Below are 15,432 nucleotides of genomic sequence, written 5' to 3' on the forward strand. Positions count from 1 at the left end.
GGAATTCAAACATCCATCCCAGATGTCATTGCTTACGATGCTCACCATTTATAGAAAAGGGCTAACAGACAATGACATGGATGTGCTTATTGTTCTGTGCTAAAAGTACAGAGCGCCTTTCACACAACGAGCACATTTTAACATTCCTTAGTGTACTGAGAAAAGTTAAAAACCTATTTTCCAATCCAATAAGGGGGAATAGGATTATTATTTATTACTGGTTCATGCTAATACTGGAAGTTTAACAACAAGCATTAAAACTGTAAGTAGAAAAAAACAAGTTTGCAGTTTGTTCTCCTTCCAAAACCGAAACAGTAAATCACAAAAACACATAATTTCCCCTGTTATAGATTGTAAAGGTTATGTTTATACTTTGAGCTGTGAATGAGATTAATGAGTTTTCTCAACACTGTAAACCTCCTTCACTGAAACAAGCTAAATTGCCATAAATCATAGGTTTATGTTCATGTATTTATGGGACAAGGAAGATTTAAGAGTTCCTCTGTAGGGGAAACTATCCCAAAGTAAGAGGAAAAAATATGGCTTCAGTAATATAAAGGTAGATAAACTGGGGCAAAGCTGAAAGTTGTGCATTCACTCCACTTTAATAATGCTGGTAATTTATTAAAAGTAATTATCGTAGCAAAGTTTCTTGTTCATACTTCAGCAGAAGTGACAAAATGCCAGTTCAATATGTTAGTTACTTTCACATCATTATGCATCAAGACCAATTAACTTGGACCTGTCGTTTTCTACATTTCCCTTAAAACCAATTTCTTCTTTTTCTTCCCAAAAGATGTCAGCAGAATTACTAGTGATATGGTGTCCTTCATCCATTATAAAGCATCTCACACCTCCCTGGAAAGGAAATATTTACATTCAAGTCCATCACCACTTAATATTACAGACAGGCTTCTGCATATCACTCCTTATTGGAAAGTAAACTCTTTAAAAAAAAAAAAATACCAGATCACCAATAATGCTTGCTGCCTCAGGAAGAATGTCAATTAAGAAATATGTTTATGCTTCAAGAGGTTTTGCATATAAATTAAAGTGACAAGGAAAAAGATAATCTTGAGGCAAATCTAATGTCATTTTGTGTGAATAAGTCTCTATGTCTCTACCATTGGTGGCATGTTCCTGGAAAATCACCTGGAGCCAAACATGGAATTGTAATTGTAGCCAGCCTAACATTGCTACTAAAATCCTAGTGATGTTTTAATTTTTTTGTCTATTTCTGTAATTCTAAATGAAGAGTTCACTATTGGAAATTTTAGTGACCTTTCCATCACATCTTTAGTAAAGGAAAAGAAAACACTGCAGTTTTGATGTCTATGGTACCTTGGGCAATGTCGCTTGTTCTGGTTCAATCACCTCACAATGTCTCTGGATGGAAGGGAATAATATTTAGAATGAATCGAGACAAGACTTGAGGTGGTAGCAGTGGAAATAAGGTATATTCTCATCTTGAGCCAATGGCTCGAATTTAACCATAAGAGAACAGCAATGAAATTGTATAATAATAGCCAAATAGCCCACAGATTCATAAGTTTTAGCAACCTCAAAGGGACTGGCTTCTTTTTCTATTTTAAGAAAGTAGCCAAACAAGATTCAACAGATGGTAACCCACTCTTGCTAGAAGTCACACAGCCACGAGTTAATTAAACAAAGAAACTGAGATAGAATCACAGAAATTCTTGATTGGAAAGGACCTCACTGGCTATTTCCAGTAGCCATCTCATTGAATTCAAATTTTGAAAAGAATCCCTCCTTCATTGTGCCAAGTAAATGGTACAGCTTCTGCTTGAAGACTCTGAATAAGATGAACTCAGCCTCCCCTGAGGCCATCCATTCCTCTTTTGGATAGTTCTAATTGTTTGGAAGGTTTTCCTTTTGTTGGCCCTACATCTGTGTGTTTAAAATTTCCATCACTTGGTTCTGGTTCTAATTTTAGTGTCAAACAGAGTAAGTTCATCTCCCACATGAAACTCTTCATTTAGAGTTACAGAAACAGACAAAAAAATAAAAATGTCATTAGGATTTTAGTAGCAATGTTAGGCTGCCTATAATTATAATTCCATGTTTGGCTCCAGGTGATTTTCCAGGAACATGCCACCAATGGTAGACAGCTATCTTGCCCTTCCTTAGCCCTTTCTTCTCTAGGCATGATACCTTATGGTCCTTGAACCAATATTCCTATGAAATAAACTCAAGGCCATTCACAATCTTTGCTGTCCTTCTCTGTATGTTCTCTAGCTTATCAATATCCTGTCTATAGTGCAATGAGACGTGAGTTTTTGAGACTCTCAGTCTACCTTAATATATTGCTGAAACCTTTTTGCCTATAGAAATATATGGTTTGGTACAAGATGAACAACTGATGTTACTAAAATTGTGGGGATAAATCTAGTACCTATATCCAGTTGGTATGTAATGAAAACAAAAGGTTTCCCTTAAAATATTGCTCTGAGGGCAAACATAGCTGACAGAAGTTTACTATGGCACTTTTCCAGGACTACTGTAATTGCACTAAAGAGAAATTCTATAGCCTATATAGGCTTAAGTGAGGGAATAATATCCCTCCTCTTAATGTTGGTAGATATTGGGTGTTTTTAATACCACAAGTACAAAATACTTTTTCCCTTGTGAACACAATGTTGGTAGAGAAAACTGTAAAAGTCTCTGCCTATGGATTGGCTGAATGAATCATCAAAGAGAACCTAGAGATATGGATAAAACAGAAAACATGGAAGAAAAAAGGCATGATCTTATTTTCATTTCAAGGTATTTGAGTTAACTCTTCTCTCAGCTAGGAATAGCTAGATAAATAGAGCATGAACTTAGAGTCAGGAAGACCTGAGTTCATATCTGGCCTCAGATACTTACTAGCTATGTGACCTTGGGCAAGTCACTTAACCTCTGTTTGCTTTACTCCATTGGAGAAGGATATGGCAAACCACTCTGGTATCTTTGCCAAGAAAACCTCGGAGACAGTATGGTCCATGGTGTCATGATGGGTCACACACAACTAAACAACTGAACAATAATTTTCTGCAAATGAGCCAAAAAAATACTCATCTTCAAACTAAAAACTAGGAATTGAGTTAGAGGTCCATTAGGGAATACAAAAGAATGAGATGTGGTGGCAGTCTGAGGTCAGTTGTTGGAATGTTACCAAGCTGCTTGACATGCTTTATTAATTATAAGCATATTGAATGTACACTCCCTTACCCTCAAGATTTTCATTTAGTTTTCTGAATATCTTGATCTGGATTACTTGGGGTTCCAGTTTTACCTTTCATCTGCTCGGTTCAGCTCAGTTATTTTCTGTCAGCAAGAACAACTCAGATCAGGCTCTGAAATTTAACTGAGTTTATACACATTCTTCAAATTACCTTCCTTTGGAGGTCCTTGGGGTTAGGACAACAGCTGATTAACTTAGCTCCTGTCTTCTGTTTGAAATGCTCCTGGATAGGACAGAGGAAAGAATATTGAACTTTGAGTCCCAGCCAACCTTAAGATAGATAGATAGATAGATAAATAGATAGATAGATGATAGATAGATAGATAGATAGATAGATAGATAGATAGATAGATAGATAGATAGAATATTGCAAGAAATATTCTTTATTGATGTAGACTGGTAGATAGTTTGATTGGAAATCACTTAATTCCTCTGCATCTGTAAATTTCTCTTCATCTGTAAAATCAAGGAGTAATCAAGGATAAATATCTTATTTTTATTCCAGCTCTTGTCCTATGAGCCTATGAGCTTAGCCTGTTCAGCTGCCCTTTTCTTTTCTATGCCCAACAGCTTAACTATTTGCCTCACACTTGATTTTTTTTTACTTTTTCCCTTCTTTTTTGTATTTGTATATCTTATTTTTAAATTGGTTCTTCCTAACTCATCTAGGCTAGAAATATGGCAACCACGAATGGGCCCAACTCCAGTATTTGTCAGGACAGAAACTTTGATCTGATCCATTTCCAATATTAGGTCAGTTTATCCATTCCTTGGCATCCTTGTGGGTCCCTGCTTCTGAGGGGTTACACTATTGGTGCTAGACTTAGAACCAAGACCAATTGGTTTTAGCCCTACTGCAGCTTGGTTCTGGTGAATTCAAGTGATCAGCCTCATACTCTACATTAGCAGGGACCACAGGCATGCCCAATAATACTATCATGCTTCAATTTAGCCAGTTTCAGATAACAGCATCAGCAGCAGTAATAATTGTAAATAATAATAGTAAAGCTAACATGTATTTATTACCTCAAGGTTTGTAAAATGTTATATTATATATGGATATATGTGTATATACAGACCTCATTTAAACCTTAATACTGATAAAAATTATAGGAGAAAGGTACCATTATTATCAACATTTAACAAACAAGAAAATTGAGGCTAAGGCAAGTTAAGTGACTTGTCTAGGGTCACACAGCTAGTAAGTATTTGAGGCAGGGTCTTCCTTATTCTAAGCTTGTGTCCACTAACTGTATCCACTGTCTAGTTCCTATCTGTCTGTTTTCCCTGTGACAATTAGTAATAAGACCTTCATAAAGTAAAAGAATGGTGATACTTCTTGAGAGATAGAAGAAAATCAGTATCTTCTACCTGGATGCCAAGGAATAAGCTGGAGAGAGAAAAACATTGAACCAAGGGAATAGTTTCATCAAGTACTGTTAGCAAGTCCCAACATACATGGATATTTGAACTTTAATGCTGAAAACAAGCCTAATATAGCTTCCCCTAGTTTTAGCTTAGTCATCTCTTCTGATGCCCATATATACGGATAACATACTATGTCATTGCTTCACCTGTATAGTCTAGATTGTGGATCATCCCCCTATGCTCAGCTCCTCCCCACCTAGCTCTACTGCAGATACACAACCCAGTCAAACAAGGGGAGTACTTCACCTATAAGGAGCCAGACTGTGGAAACTTCCATTTAATGCTTCCTCTCTCCCTCCCTCTTCATGCATACATGATTTAGCTACAGACAAATCACCCAGAAATTCAAGGAAAACTTTTCCCTTGAGGGGACTTTGGTTATGGAAGTTCACTTTATTACATTAATGTTAAATGTCATCCTGATCTTCTCAATTCAAATTCACCATCTCTACTTATTCAGTAATCTAATGGCTAACGTAACCCTGCAGCTTACCAATTTTGTTCCCCAAATCTCTGACATGCACTAGACTACCCTGCATACAACCATTGCTCTACTTTCACTTTCATTATATTTAGGCATCTTTGTCTCTGTGTATCTCTCTGTCTCCATCTCTCTCATTCTCTCTCTCTCTCTCTCTCTCTCTCTCTCTCTCTCTCTCTCTCTCTCTCTCTCTCTCTCTCTCTGTCTCTCTGTCTCTCTCTGTCTCTCTCTCTCTCCTGTCTTTTCCTCTCTACCCCTCAATTTCTCTCTACCTATAGTCAACCTTGTAATGAATTCCTCTGAATCTAGCAAGGCTGCTTTCTAGACAATGAATATGTAGTTTTTCAGCATATCAACAATTGAAACTTTATTAGAATGAAAAGACCTGCTAGAATGTGAAAACATAACCCAGGGGTGCCTCTTTACCATGCTGAGGCCCTATAGTCAAATTTAGTGGAGATGCTCTACACTAGTAAAGGTAATTGAGAGTTAACCATAAGATCAAATGATCAATTACAGTTAAAGAATTAAATCTGTGTTTTCCTTTGCAGCAGATTTGCCTTCCTAATTGGGTTTTACTCGGTTAATATTAAAATGAGTTTCCCTTAGTACACACCAACTGGTGATGGCAGGGAGACAGGACAGAAATTTGTTAGTGGGAGAAAAAAATCAGCATGGCATTAGAAATTCTTTTTCAATATTTCTCTTTATTCTTTTTCAGTGGCAACACAGATTAGAGGGAGAGAGATGGATGGATGGGTAGACAGATGGATACATAGGTAGCTCATTATAAGGAATGTCCTTCATTGATGTAGACTGGCAAAGAAAGATAGCTAGATAGGGAGGTAGGTAGGTAGGTAGATAGATAGATAGATAGATAGATAGATAGATAGATAGATAGATAGATAGATAGATAGATGATAGGTAGATTAGATAGATAGATAGATAGATAGAAAGAAAGAAAGAAAGATAGATAGATAGATAGATAGATAGATAGATAGATAGATAGATAGATAGATAGATAGATAGATAGATAGATGGTACATGATGAGTTGAATATAAAGGGAGGATATCTAAAAAATAAAATTAAGGGGGAGAGAGGAATATATTGGGTAAAGGAGAAAGGGAGAGATAGAGTGGGCTAAATTATCTCACATAAAAGAGGCAAGTGGAAGGGAAGAGATGGGAGGTGGGAAGGAATGAATGAACTTTAATCTTATTTGGATTAAGGAGGGAATAAGGTACACTTTCAGTTGATTATGTTATCCTACTGGCAAGTAGGAGGGAAAGGGGAGATAATAGAATCTTATCAGAGGGGGAAATAATAGAAAAGAGAGCAGACTGGGGAAGGGGTAGTCAGAAACAAACTCTTTAGAAAAAGGATAAGGTCAAAGGAGAAAATATAATTGGGGATGGGGAAAGAAGGGAGAGAATTTGCAACTCAAAGTTTTAAAAACAAATTTTTACAAGCAACTGGGGAATAAGATTATACAGCCAATGGACTATAGAAACCATCTTGTCTCTCAAAAAAGTAAAGGGGAGGGGATAAGAGAGAGGATGATAAAAGGGAGGACAGACTGGGGGAAAGGGGTAATCAGAATGCATGCCATCTTGGGGCAGGGGAGGGAAAAGATGGCGAGAAAATTTGGAAAACAAAATCTTATAGAAATGAAAGTTGAAAACTAATAACAATTAATAAATTTAAATATTAAAAAAGGCAGAGATAAGCCTTTAGCCTCATCATTGCCAAAGTGGGGTGCAATTTGACAATAAAGTTATCTTGAAAGCAGCTCTACTTCATGGGCTACACTTTATGATGAAGATATTTTAAGTCCCTCAGTGCCTTGCTACCATCAAAAATGGTAACAGTGTAATTTTTTTTGGATTTAGAATTTTTTTAATGTTCATCAAATTTTGAATTAAATATTGTCTGTTTTTTTAAATATGCATTTTTAAAGTTTGTCACTATATCTACTCGAAATACTGCATCCCTGTAGTATTTTTCTTGAATTTGTGATTTCTTTTGTAGACTTCACAAGCATATGTGCACACACACATAGAGCTTAGTTAATTTTTTTCATTTACATTGACATATTTTGTTTTTACATCACTTAATTTTCAAATACATCTCTTTCTCTCCTTTTCCCAGAGATCTATGCCTTATAGCAACATAAATGAGAGAGATAGAGAGTTCAACAAAACTAATCAACATGTCAACCAAGTTCGACCAATTCTGCAGTGCTCCACTCTCTTAGTCACTCACCTGTATAGAGAAGGAAGGGACATGAATATCCACAGGGAAAGATCAATCGTTATAATTAGTGTTCAGTTCTGGGGTTTGGTCATTGTTATCTTTCCATTTTCATTGCTGGAGTTACGATGCTTATTATTTTCCCGTTTCCTCTTACTTCACTTTACATATAACTGCTATGCTTCTGTATGTACCATATTCCTCATTTCTTACCCCAAAGTTATATTCTGTTACATTCATGCACCATAATCGGCTCAACAATTCCCCACCTAATGGACTTCTCTGCTGTTTCCAATTATTTGCTACCACAAAATGTACTGCTATAACTAAGTAAATGAATAAAAAGAAAGGTAATCTCTCAGATGTTATTAGAACTTTCATTGGTATAAGAAAGATAACTTTATGTACTACCATTTAAACATTTCAAATATTCCATCTTTTGCCAGAGATATTTTTAATGAGTATAGTGAATAAACTATAACAAAAAATAAAAGTTATGAAATATGCATAGTCAAATAAGTGATAAAAGTTACATTCTAAATTATTAAAATTTAAGAAAGGGGGGACATTCAAATTCTAACTTTATTCTTTAAAGCAATCAAGATACCATTGCCCTTTGAATGTAGCATAAAATCATTAAGACATTTTATCTTGGTTTTTATGCCCTTTAGAAATTTCATGTGTTTTGAAAACATCAATTCAGTGTTCCACTAGCAAATACTAAATTTTGTGAATACAAGATGCTTCACCAATATTTTGTAGATTGAAAAACTTATCTTAGCTACTGTCCTATGAACTAGGCCATTTCTTTCCCAGTGAAATGATACATATATTTGAAATGTCAAGATAGGCTCTCAAAATATCTCAGGCCTTTCATGAAATTGAACTAAGAAGCTCTGTCACATGTTGAATTCTATGCACACTGATTTACAGACAATCACAGTAGATTTTTCTTATGCTTTATTTTCCTACCTTTAAGACAAGATCCTGCCATTTTGACAGAAATAAATTTTCTATTGATTTCAATAAGATTATCAGAGCTCTACAACTTGAATCCAAAGCAGATGTAGAGCATATAATATTCATGTTTAAGATAAAATATTTTAAAGTCGTCTTTTAAAGACAAATTTTATTGATATATTTTGTTTTTAAATTGTGTAAATTTCCTCCTATATCTCCTCTCTACTGTCAAAGAGACATCCTTTATACTACAAAGAAAAGGGGGGGGGTAAATATGTGAAAAAGAGAAAATGTTCAGCAAAATTGATAAATACTTCAAAAATCTGACAGCATAAGCAATGTTCAACATGCATGGACACTCCCCAAACACTCCTTTGAAAGAGTTATAGTTTTGTATCTCATCTTTGTATCTTGTCTTTTTATAATTTTGTAACATTCATTTCCAATTGTTAGATGAACTTACCTTAAAGGTATTAATGTACCAGTGAAATAAACTTGGTCAGAATAAATATTTTTCTCCTTTTCTGTGATTTCACTGGTGTAGAGAACATCTATTATGGCAATGAGTTGGATAAACTAGCCACCCTGAATAGCAATTCCACTAGGAAAGAAACACAGTGTAATGCTGATCATCACAAGAATTTATTAGTCTGTCAGGGAAAGTTACAGGGGTAAAAACGACTGGACAGTTCAGTCCAGTAATAGTGGGGTGGAGAGACAGAGATAGAAATAGAGAGAAAGACAGAGAGTTATACTGGCAGTAATCAAGGGAGGAGACTAGGTAGTCATTTATATAAAAGGACAGAGAGTGCTTATCCCCACATATTCAAGAAGCCTTCCCATACACCCTGAGCACTGGGCCATCTACAGATGAAGAGGGGCTAGTCTATTGGAGCCTGGTGTTTTGTTCTCTCATAGAAGCTTATCAAGAGAGGGGCAGTCCCAGGGCTTCCACCAATGAGTTTTTTGAAAGATGCTAGAATTTTTTCTGGTAGGCTATTCAAATAATGCCAGTGTTCCTTCTGGTGATCCCCTTTGAACAAGAATGAGGGACCAGATTGTTAGTCCTGAGTTTGCTACCTGATCAATCCACCGTCCAGTATGGGTCCTCTATCCAGGGCCTTTCCTGTTAGCTAAAAGGCTCAGTTCCAAATCAACATGAGTCTTCATGTAAAGATATATATCAGTATAATCAATAACCTTTCTAGTAGGGTATATAGTCATCTCCACCAGTTCCATGGAGTAATCCAATGTAGTAATCCAATGAGACCATTGTCAGTGATATAAAATGGATGGCAGTGATTTTCCGGATGACCTCATGGATGAGATGGGTAGAGTCTGTGACCTTGGCTGCAAGTCTAATTATCAAGTGGGTCTGGTGTGATGGTACAGCTACTCAATTATTCTGAGCTACCTCAGTAGGACCTTCTTCTCTTAGAGTGTACCCTAAGTGGTATTAGTCCTGGGGAGGGGTGTCATTCTCCTGCTGGGAGGTGGCTTCTTTCTTCATCTGGTCCCAACTTGGAAATGGTTTTCCTCCCAGCATATATCAAGCCATGAGATTGTGTGTGTGTGTGTGTGCGTGTGTGTGTGTGTGTGGTGAATGAATTCAACTTTATATTGACCTCTTTTCATGATCCTTTGCCCCTGATCACATTACTGACTAGGACCTGCCCACTTCCATCAACCACTGCCTTCACTCCTACACATACACTGCTTTGAAAAGGTAAAGAAAATCACACAAGCATCCTGTCTAGATCTACTACAACTTTTTTTACATAATCTCAACTAGGTCCTCATTGCTGCAAGAAAATATGTTCACACTTTCCTAATTAAGTCAGTGTCCCTCTCAAGCAGATTTTCCAAAAACTTTTATCCTTTTCATTTTTCCACTATCTCAGTTGATGATTTTGTCTCATATTTTACTGAAAAAAAATTAAAATCCTTCATCAAATACTCCCACTTCTCTTATATCATACCATCCTTTCACTTCTTACCATCTCCTTCACCCAGTCTTCTTACATTATGAAGTTGTCCTTCTTGCTAAGGCCAACCTCTATACCAGTATGAGTGATCCCATTCCAAAAGCTCTCCTCTAGAAGATTGTCCCCCTGTTATCCCACTTATCTTCAACATCTCCCTGTCCACTGGCTTACAAACATTCCCATGTCTTATTCATCTTTAAAAAGAAAATCGCTGACTTTGGGGAATTTCAGAGATGAGGCCAAGATGTAAAGTACAGCAAGCAGTCAAGCTCTCCCAACATTGCCTTACAAGCAACTTTAAAGTAATGTGTCAAATCAAATTATTAAGTTATAGAGTCAACAAAAAGTCATGGTAAGAAATTTGTCCAGTTCATGATAAATTAGGAGGTTAAAATGAGAGGTCTGTGATACTGGGATGGGGATTGACCCAGTAGCAACAACAATAAATGGGACTTGGAAGTGACAAGAATACCAACAGCAGTTTTGGGAGTTTTAAAACCAGTGACAGTAAGTGGGTAGGGTAACTAGTCAGAAAGATTACAAGGGACTCCTATGCTAACACTGGGTACCAGAGAAGGTGCTATCTGTGTCTATAACTGCTTTTGGGTCCTAAGAGAGCAGGAGTCCTATGAAGCAGGAATAGTTCTGGTCACAAGAGTCCCAGAGAAGTAGTATCTCTTCTGGTTAAAAAGGAGTGGGGACTATACCTCTTCCCAAATCATACCACCTTGGAAGCACTGAAAACTTCCAAACTCTCAGAGATAGCTCTAAAAACAGTAATATGAAAACGTCTGAAGCTTGGGACAATATCATGTGCACCATCACACAGCCCCGTGCATTTCAAGAAAAGAGGTCAACTTAAACATAAAGTTTAAAGGCAAGAAATAGGCTGCACACATGAGTAAACAACAACAAAAAAGAACCTGACAATGAAAAGCTACTATGGTGACAGAGAAGATCAAGAAATAAATTCAGAAGATAAACATGCCAAAACAGCTACAGGAAAAGTCTCTCTCCCCCCCCCCCCTCTCTCTCTTGCAAGAATTCCTGGAAGAGCTAAAAAAATTATCAAATAATAGTAGAGAAAAAATAAGAAAAGAAACAAAAGTAATGCCAAAATAATTATGCAAAGATAATTAACAGCTTGTTAAAAAAGGTACAAGAATACTGAAGGAAAGAAAACTATGAAGAACAAAAAAAAAAAGAAATAGCCAAGTGGAAAAAGAAACTAAATTTTAAAAAGTGGCTGAAGGAAATAAATATTTAAAAATTATAGTTGGGCAACTGGAATGAAATTACTCATGAGACTTTAAGATCAATAAAATAAAGTCAAAAGAATGGAAAAATAGAAGAAAATGTGAACTATCACAACAGAAATATTACTAATCTGAAAAATAGATTGAGGAAACATAATTTAAGAATTATTGTTCTACTTAAAAGTCATGATCAATGAAAGAGTCTAGAAACTGTAAAGAAAAAATGCTCAGATATCCTAGAACTAGAGAGTAAAATGTGTGTGTTTCTCCTTCATTGCCAAAGAAGACCACACTATCAGAGAAATAATATGACTTGAACTTGACTTGTTTTGTTTTGAGTGAGAGAGGGCTGTGCAGGTCACCAGCCTCACTTCTCCTCTAGAGTCATCTGAATCTGGTGACCAGATATTCATCAAGAGGACTGGCGATGACCCAGGATGAGGCAATTGGGGTTAAGTGACTTTGCCAAGGTCATGCAGCAAGTAAGTGTCAAGTGTCTGAGGTGAGATTTGAACTCAGATCCACCTGACTCCTGCACTGGTGCTCCATCCACTGTACCACCTAGCTGCCCCAAAGAGTAAAATAGAAATTTGAAGAATTTACCAATCATCTCCTGAATGAGATCTCAAAATGAAAACTCCAAGAAATATTGCAGTTCAATTCCAGAGCTCCCAGATCATAGAGAAAATGAGTCAAGAAGCAAGAAAGGAACGATTCAAGTATTATGGAACTACAGTCAGGATCACATAAGATTTAGCAGCTATAACATTAAAGTAGTAGAGGTCTTGGAATATGATATTCTGGAAGGCAAAAGAGCTTGTATTACAACCAAGAATAACCTAACTACCATACTTGAGTATAAACCTTCAAGGGGAAGAATGGATATAAAGTGAAATAGCATTCCTGATGAAAGGAGAAGAGATGAATAGAATTTCACTTTCAACTACAAGACTTAAAAGAAACAATAAAAGGTAAATATGAAGAAACTGTTTACATTCCTGTAGGAGAAGATGGTACATGTAACTTACGAACTGTGTGATTATTAGGGGAGTTAAAATGATTCTACATAGACAGATAGCACAGGATTGAGTTAATTATATTGGGATGATTTTTAAAGGACGTATGAGAAAGAAGGATGCACTGGAGGAAAGTCAAGAGAAAGGGGTCCAGACTGGGGAAGCATGCGGTGTGTGTCCTGCTTCCCGGGGCCACAGACAAGGATGGGCTGCCCCTGTTGGGGTCAGGCATAGACCTGACCAAGGTTCCAGCAGTTCAACAGTGCCAGGCCTAGAGGCCTGTGTGGGCTACCCGAGTCTTCTTACCTCACCTCCGAGGTCTTCGGTTAGCCAAAACCGGATGCTCATATGAGAGAAAGGACGTTCCAGAGTCGAACAAGGGTTTAGCTTTATTTCAGGGTCTAGGTTACAAGTGCAGGGGGTCTTCCTTAGGAGGAAGAGGGGGAGATTTCCTAAGGAGGCTAAGATCTTAAGGGATTGGAAGTAGAAGTACAAGCGGGGAGAGAGGGGGAGGGGAGAGAGGAAGGAAGAAAAGCGGAGCTTACTGTCCTCTTGGCTCCTCACGTGCTAAGAGAGCTTTCAGGCTTCCTCAATCCTACTTAACCTTCAGCCACACAGTTTGCATCTGAATACCGTGCTGTTAGATAACAATAGTGTGCCTAGATCCAGGACAACCTCGAGGGCAGGGAGACTCCACCCATCATGTATCTCCCGGGGAGAGGCGGAAATACCCAAGCTAGCCGAGCTAGCTCAGTCTGACCTTCTCGAATCCCCGCTGTTCATGGAGGGCCTCGTAAGACTCTAAGATTTAGAAGTCCCACTTTTACCCCCCCGAGACCGTCCACACGGATTTGAACTTCCAATCCCAACACAACAGAAGAAGGACTGTTGCTTTTCTAAACCAGTCTGCAGTACATACCATAGGGTTCCTCAGTTGATTTTCTACAGTTTGTGAAGAGAAGCTGTCAGCTCTTTTTCAATCCAACAAATTGGAACAGCTCTCAATATTTTGGATGCAAAGTATCATCTATTCTGGATATAGAAGATGTTAAATTTTAAAAATCAACTGCAAATGTTAATGGTATTATAAATGATCCTGAAGCCCCTCAGGTCAACAGTCATCTATGTCTCCCCAATGCAAAAATGTGACGAAACCACAGAACATATCTTAACTGTAACCAAGGATCCAAGATATATCATCCATCTCAAAATGGTTCAAGTAAGTGTTTCTGTGATGGCAATAAAAAACAAAATGATATCTGAAGGACTGGACCCAGAACTTCAAGAGGCCAAACACCCAAATGCTTGATGGGGAAAGTGAAGCAGATGCCAAAGAAAGTTCAGATAGTAAATTTTCTTTTAGTGACTGAACTTCATGTTGACCATACAGAATTTATATTTCTTTAGGTCATATACATGCATACAAGGAGGGATGTTTTGACAGCTTATATTCTTTAGACCTATGGTGAAAACAATTTCTATTATTTTGGAGGATGATGACTTTCAGAAATCACCTCTCTTGGGGCGGAGCCAAGATGGCAGAGTAGAAAGACGCACATACACATAGCTCCAAACCCACAACCCATAGAACGGCGACAGGGAAGTAACTCACGGTGAATTCTGCACCCAGAGACCACAGAACATTGGAGCGAGGGAGATTTCTGTTCCGGAGGGACCTGCAAACCTCTCGCAAAAGGTCCTTCGCGCTGCGGATTGGGCGCCAGGACTGGGAGCTGAGTACAGCCCTGCCGCAGCCGCGGCACTGAGAGGAAAGATCCGAGCGGGCTTCAGGGACGGGATCTCCAGCGGCCACGCGGGTCCCTCCACCCACAGAGGGACCTGCAAACCTCTCGCAAAAGGTCCGTCGCGCTGCAGACGCGGAGCCCAGCCCAGACCTGCTGCGGCCGCGGCACCGAGAGGAACAGATCCGAGCAGGCTTCAGGGATGGGATCTCCAGCGGCCGCACAAGTCCCTCCACCCACAGGTGACGGGAGAGTCTCTTTGGTGGGTCGAGAGGGGAGTGGGGTGCCCCCATAACTCAGGCCCCCCCGGGAGGTAGAAGCTGAGAGGCGGCTGCAGACCAGGGCTCCCCAAGCGGGCGGGAGCCTGAATCCATTGTGGAGGGTCTGTGCATAAACCCCCTGAGGGAACTGAGCCTGAGAGGTGGCCCTGCCCCAACCTGACTACCTGAACTTAATCTCACAATGAATAACAGCCCTGCCCCCGCCAAAAGCCCTAAGGCTGGAAGCAGCATTTGAATCTCAGACCCCAAACCCTGGCTGGGAGGATCAGGAGGCGAGGTGGGTGTGAGGAGAATATTCAGAGGTCAAGTCACTGGCTGGGAAAATGCCCAGAAAAGGGAAAAGAAATAAGACTATAGAAGGTTACTTTCTTGGTGAACAGGCATTTCCTCCCTTCCTTTCTGATGAGGAAGAACAATGCTTACCATCAGGCAAAGACACAGAAATCAAGGCTTCTGTGTCCCAGCCCACCCAATGGGCTCAGGCCATGGAAGAGCTCAAAAAGAATTTTGAAAATCAAGTTAGAGAGGTAGAGGAAAAGCTGGGAAGAGAAATGAGAGACATGAAGTCAAAGCATGAACAGCAGATCAGCTCCCTGCTAAAGGAGAACCAAAAAAATATTGAAGAAAATAATACCTTGAAAACTAGCGTAACTCAATTGGCAAAAGAGGTTCAAAAAGCCAATGAGGAGAAGAATGCTTTCAAAAGCAGAATTAGCCAAATGGAAAAGGAGATTCAAAAGCTCACTGAAGAAAATAGTTCTTTCAAAATTAGAATGGCACAGATGGAG

At 38.5% G+C, this 15,432-nt stretch overlaps 1 pseudogene; it reads left to right on the forward strand.

Annotated features, from left to right (window-relative positions):
- Nucleotides 1-12,740: 12,740 nt before the first annotated feature.
- Nucleotides 12,741-13,991, forward strand: LOC140512345 (WASH complex subunit 3 pseudogene; annotated as a pseudogene).
- The last annotated feature ends 1,441 nt before the right edge of the window (nucleotides 13,992-15,432 follow it).

The sequence above is a fragment of the Notamacropus eugenii genome, chromosome 6, assembly GCF_028372415.1.
Source record: "Notamacropus eugenii isolate mMacEug1 chromosome 6, mMacEug1.pri_v2, whole genome shotgun sequence".
In the NCBI taxonomy this organism is placed as follows: Eukaryota; Metazoa; Chordata; class Mammalia; order Diprotodontia; family Macropodidae; genus Notamacropus; species Notamacropus eugenii.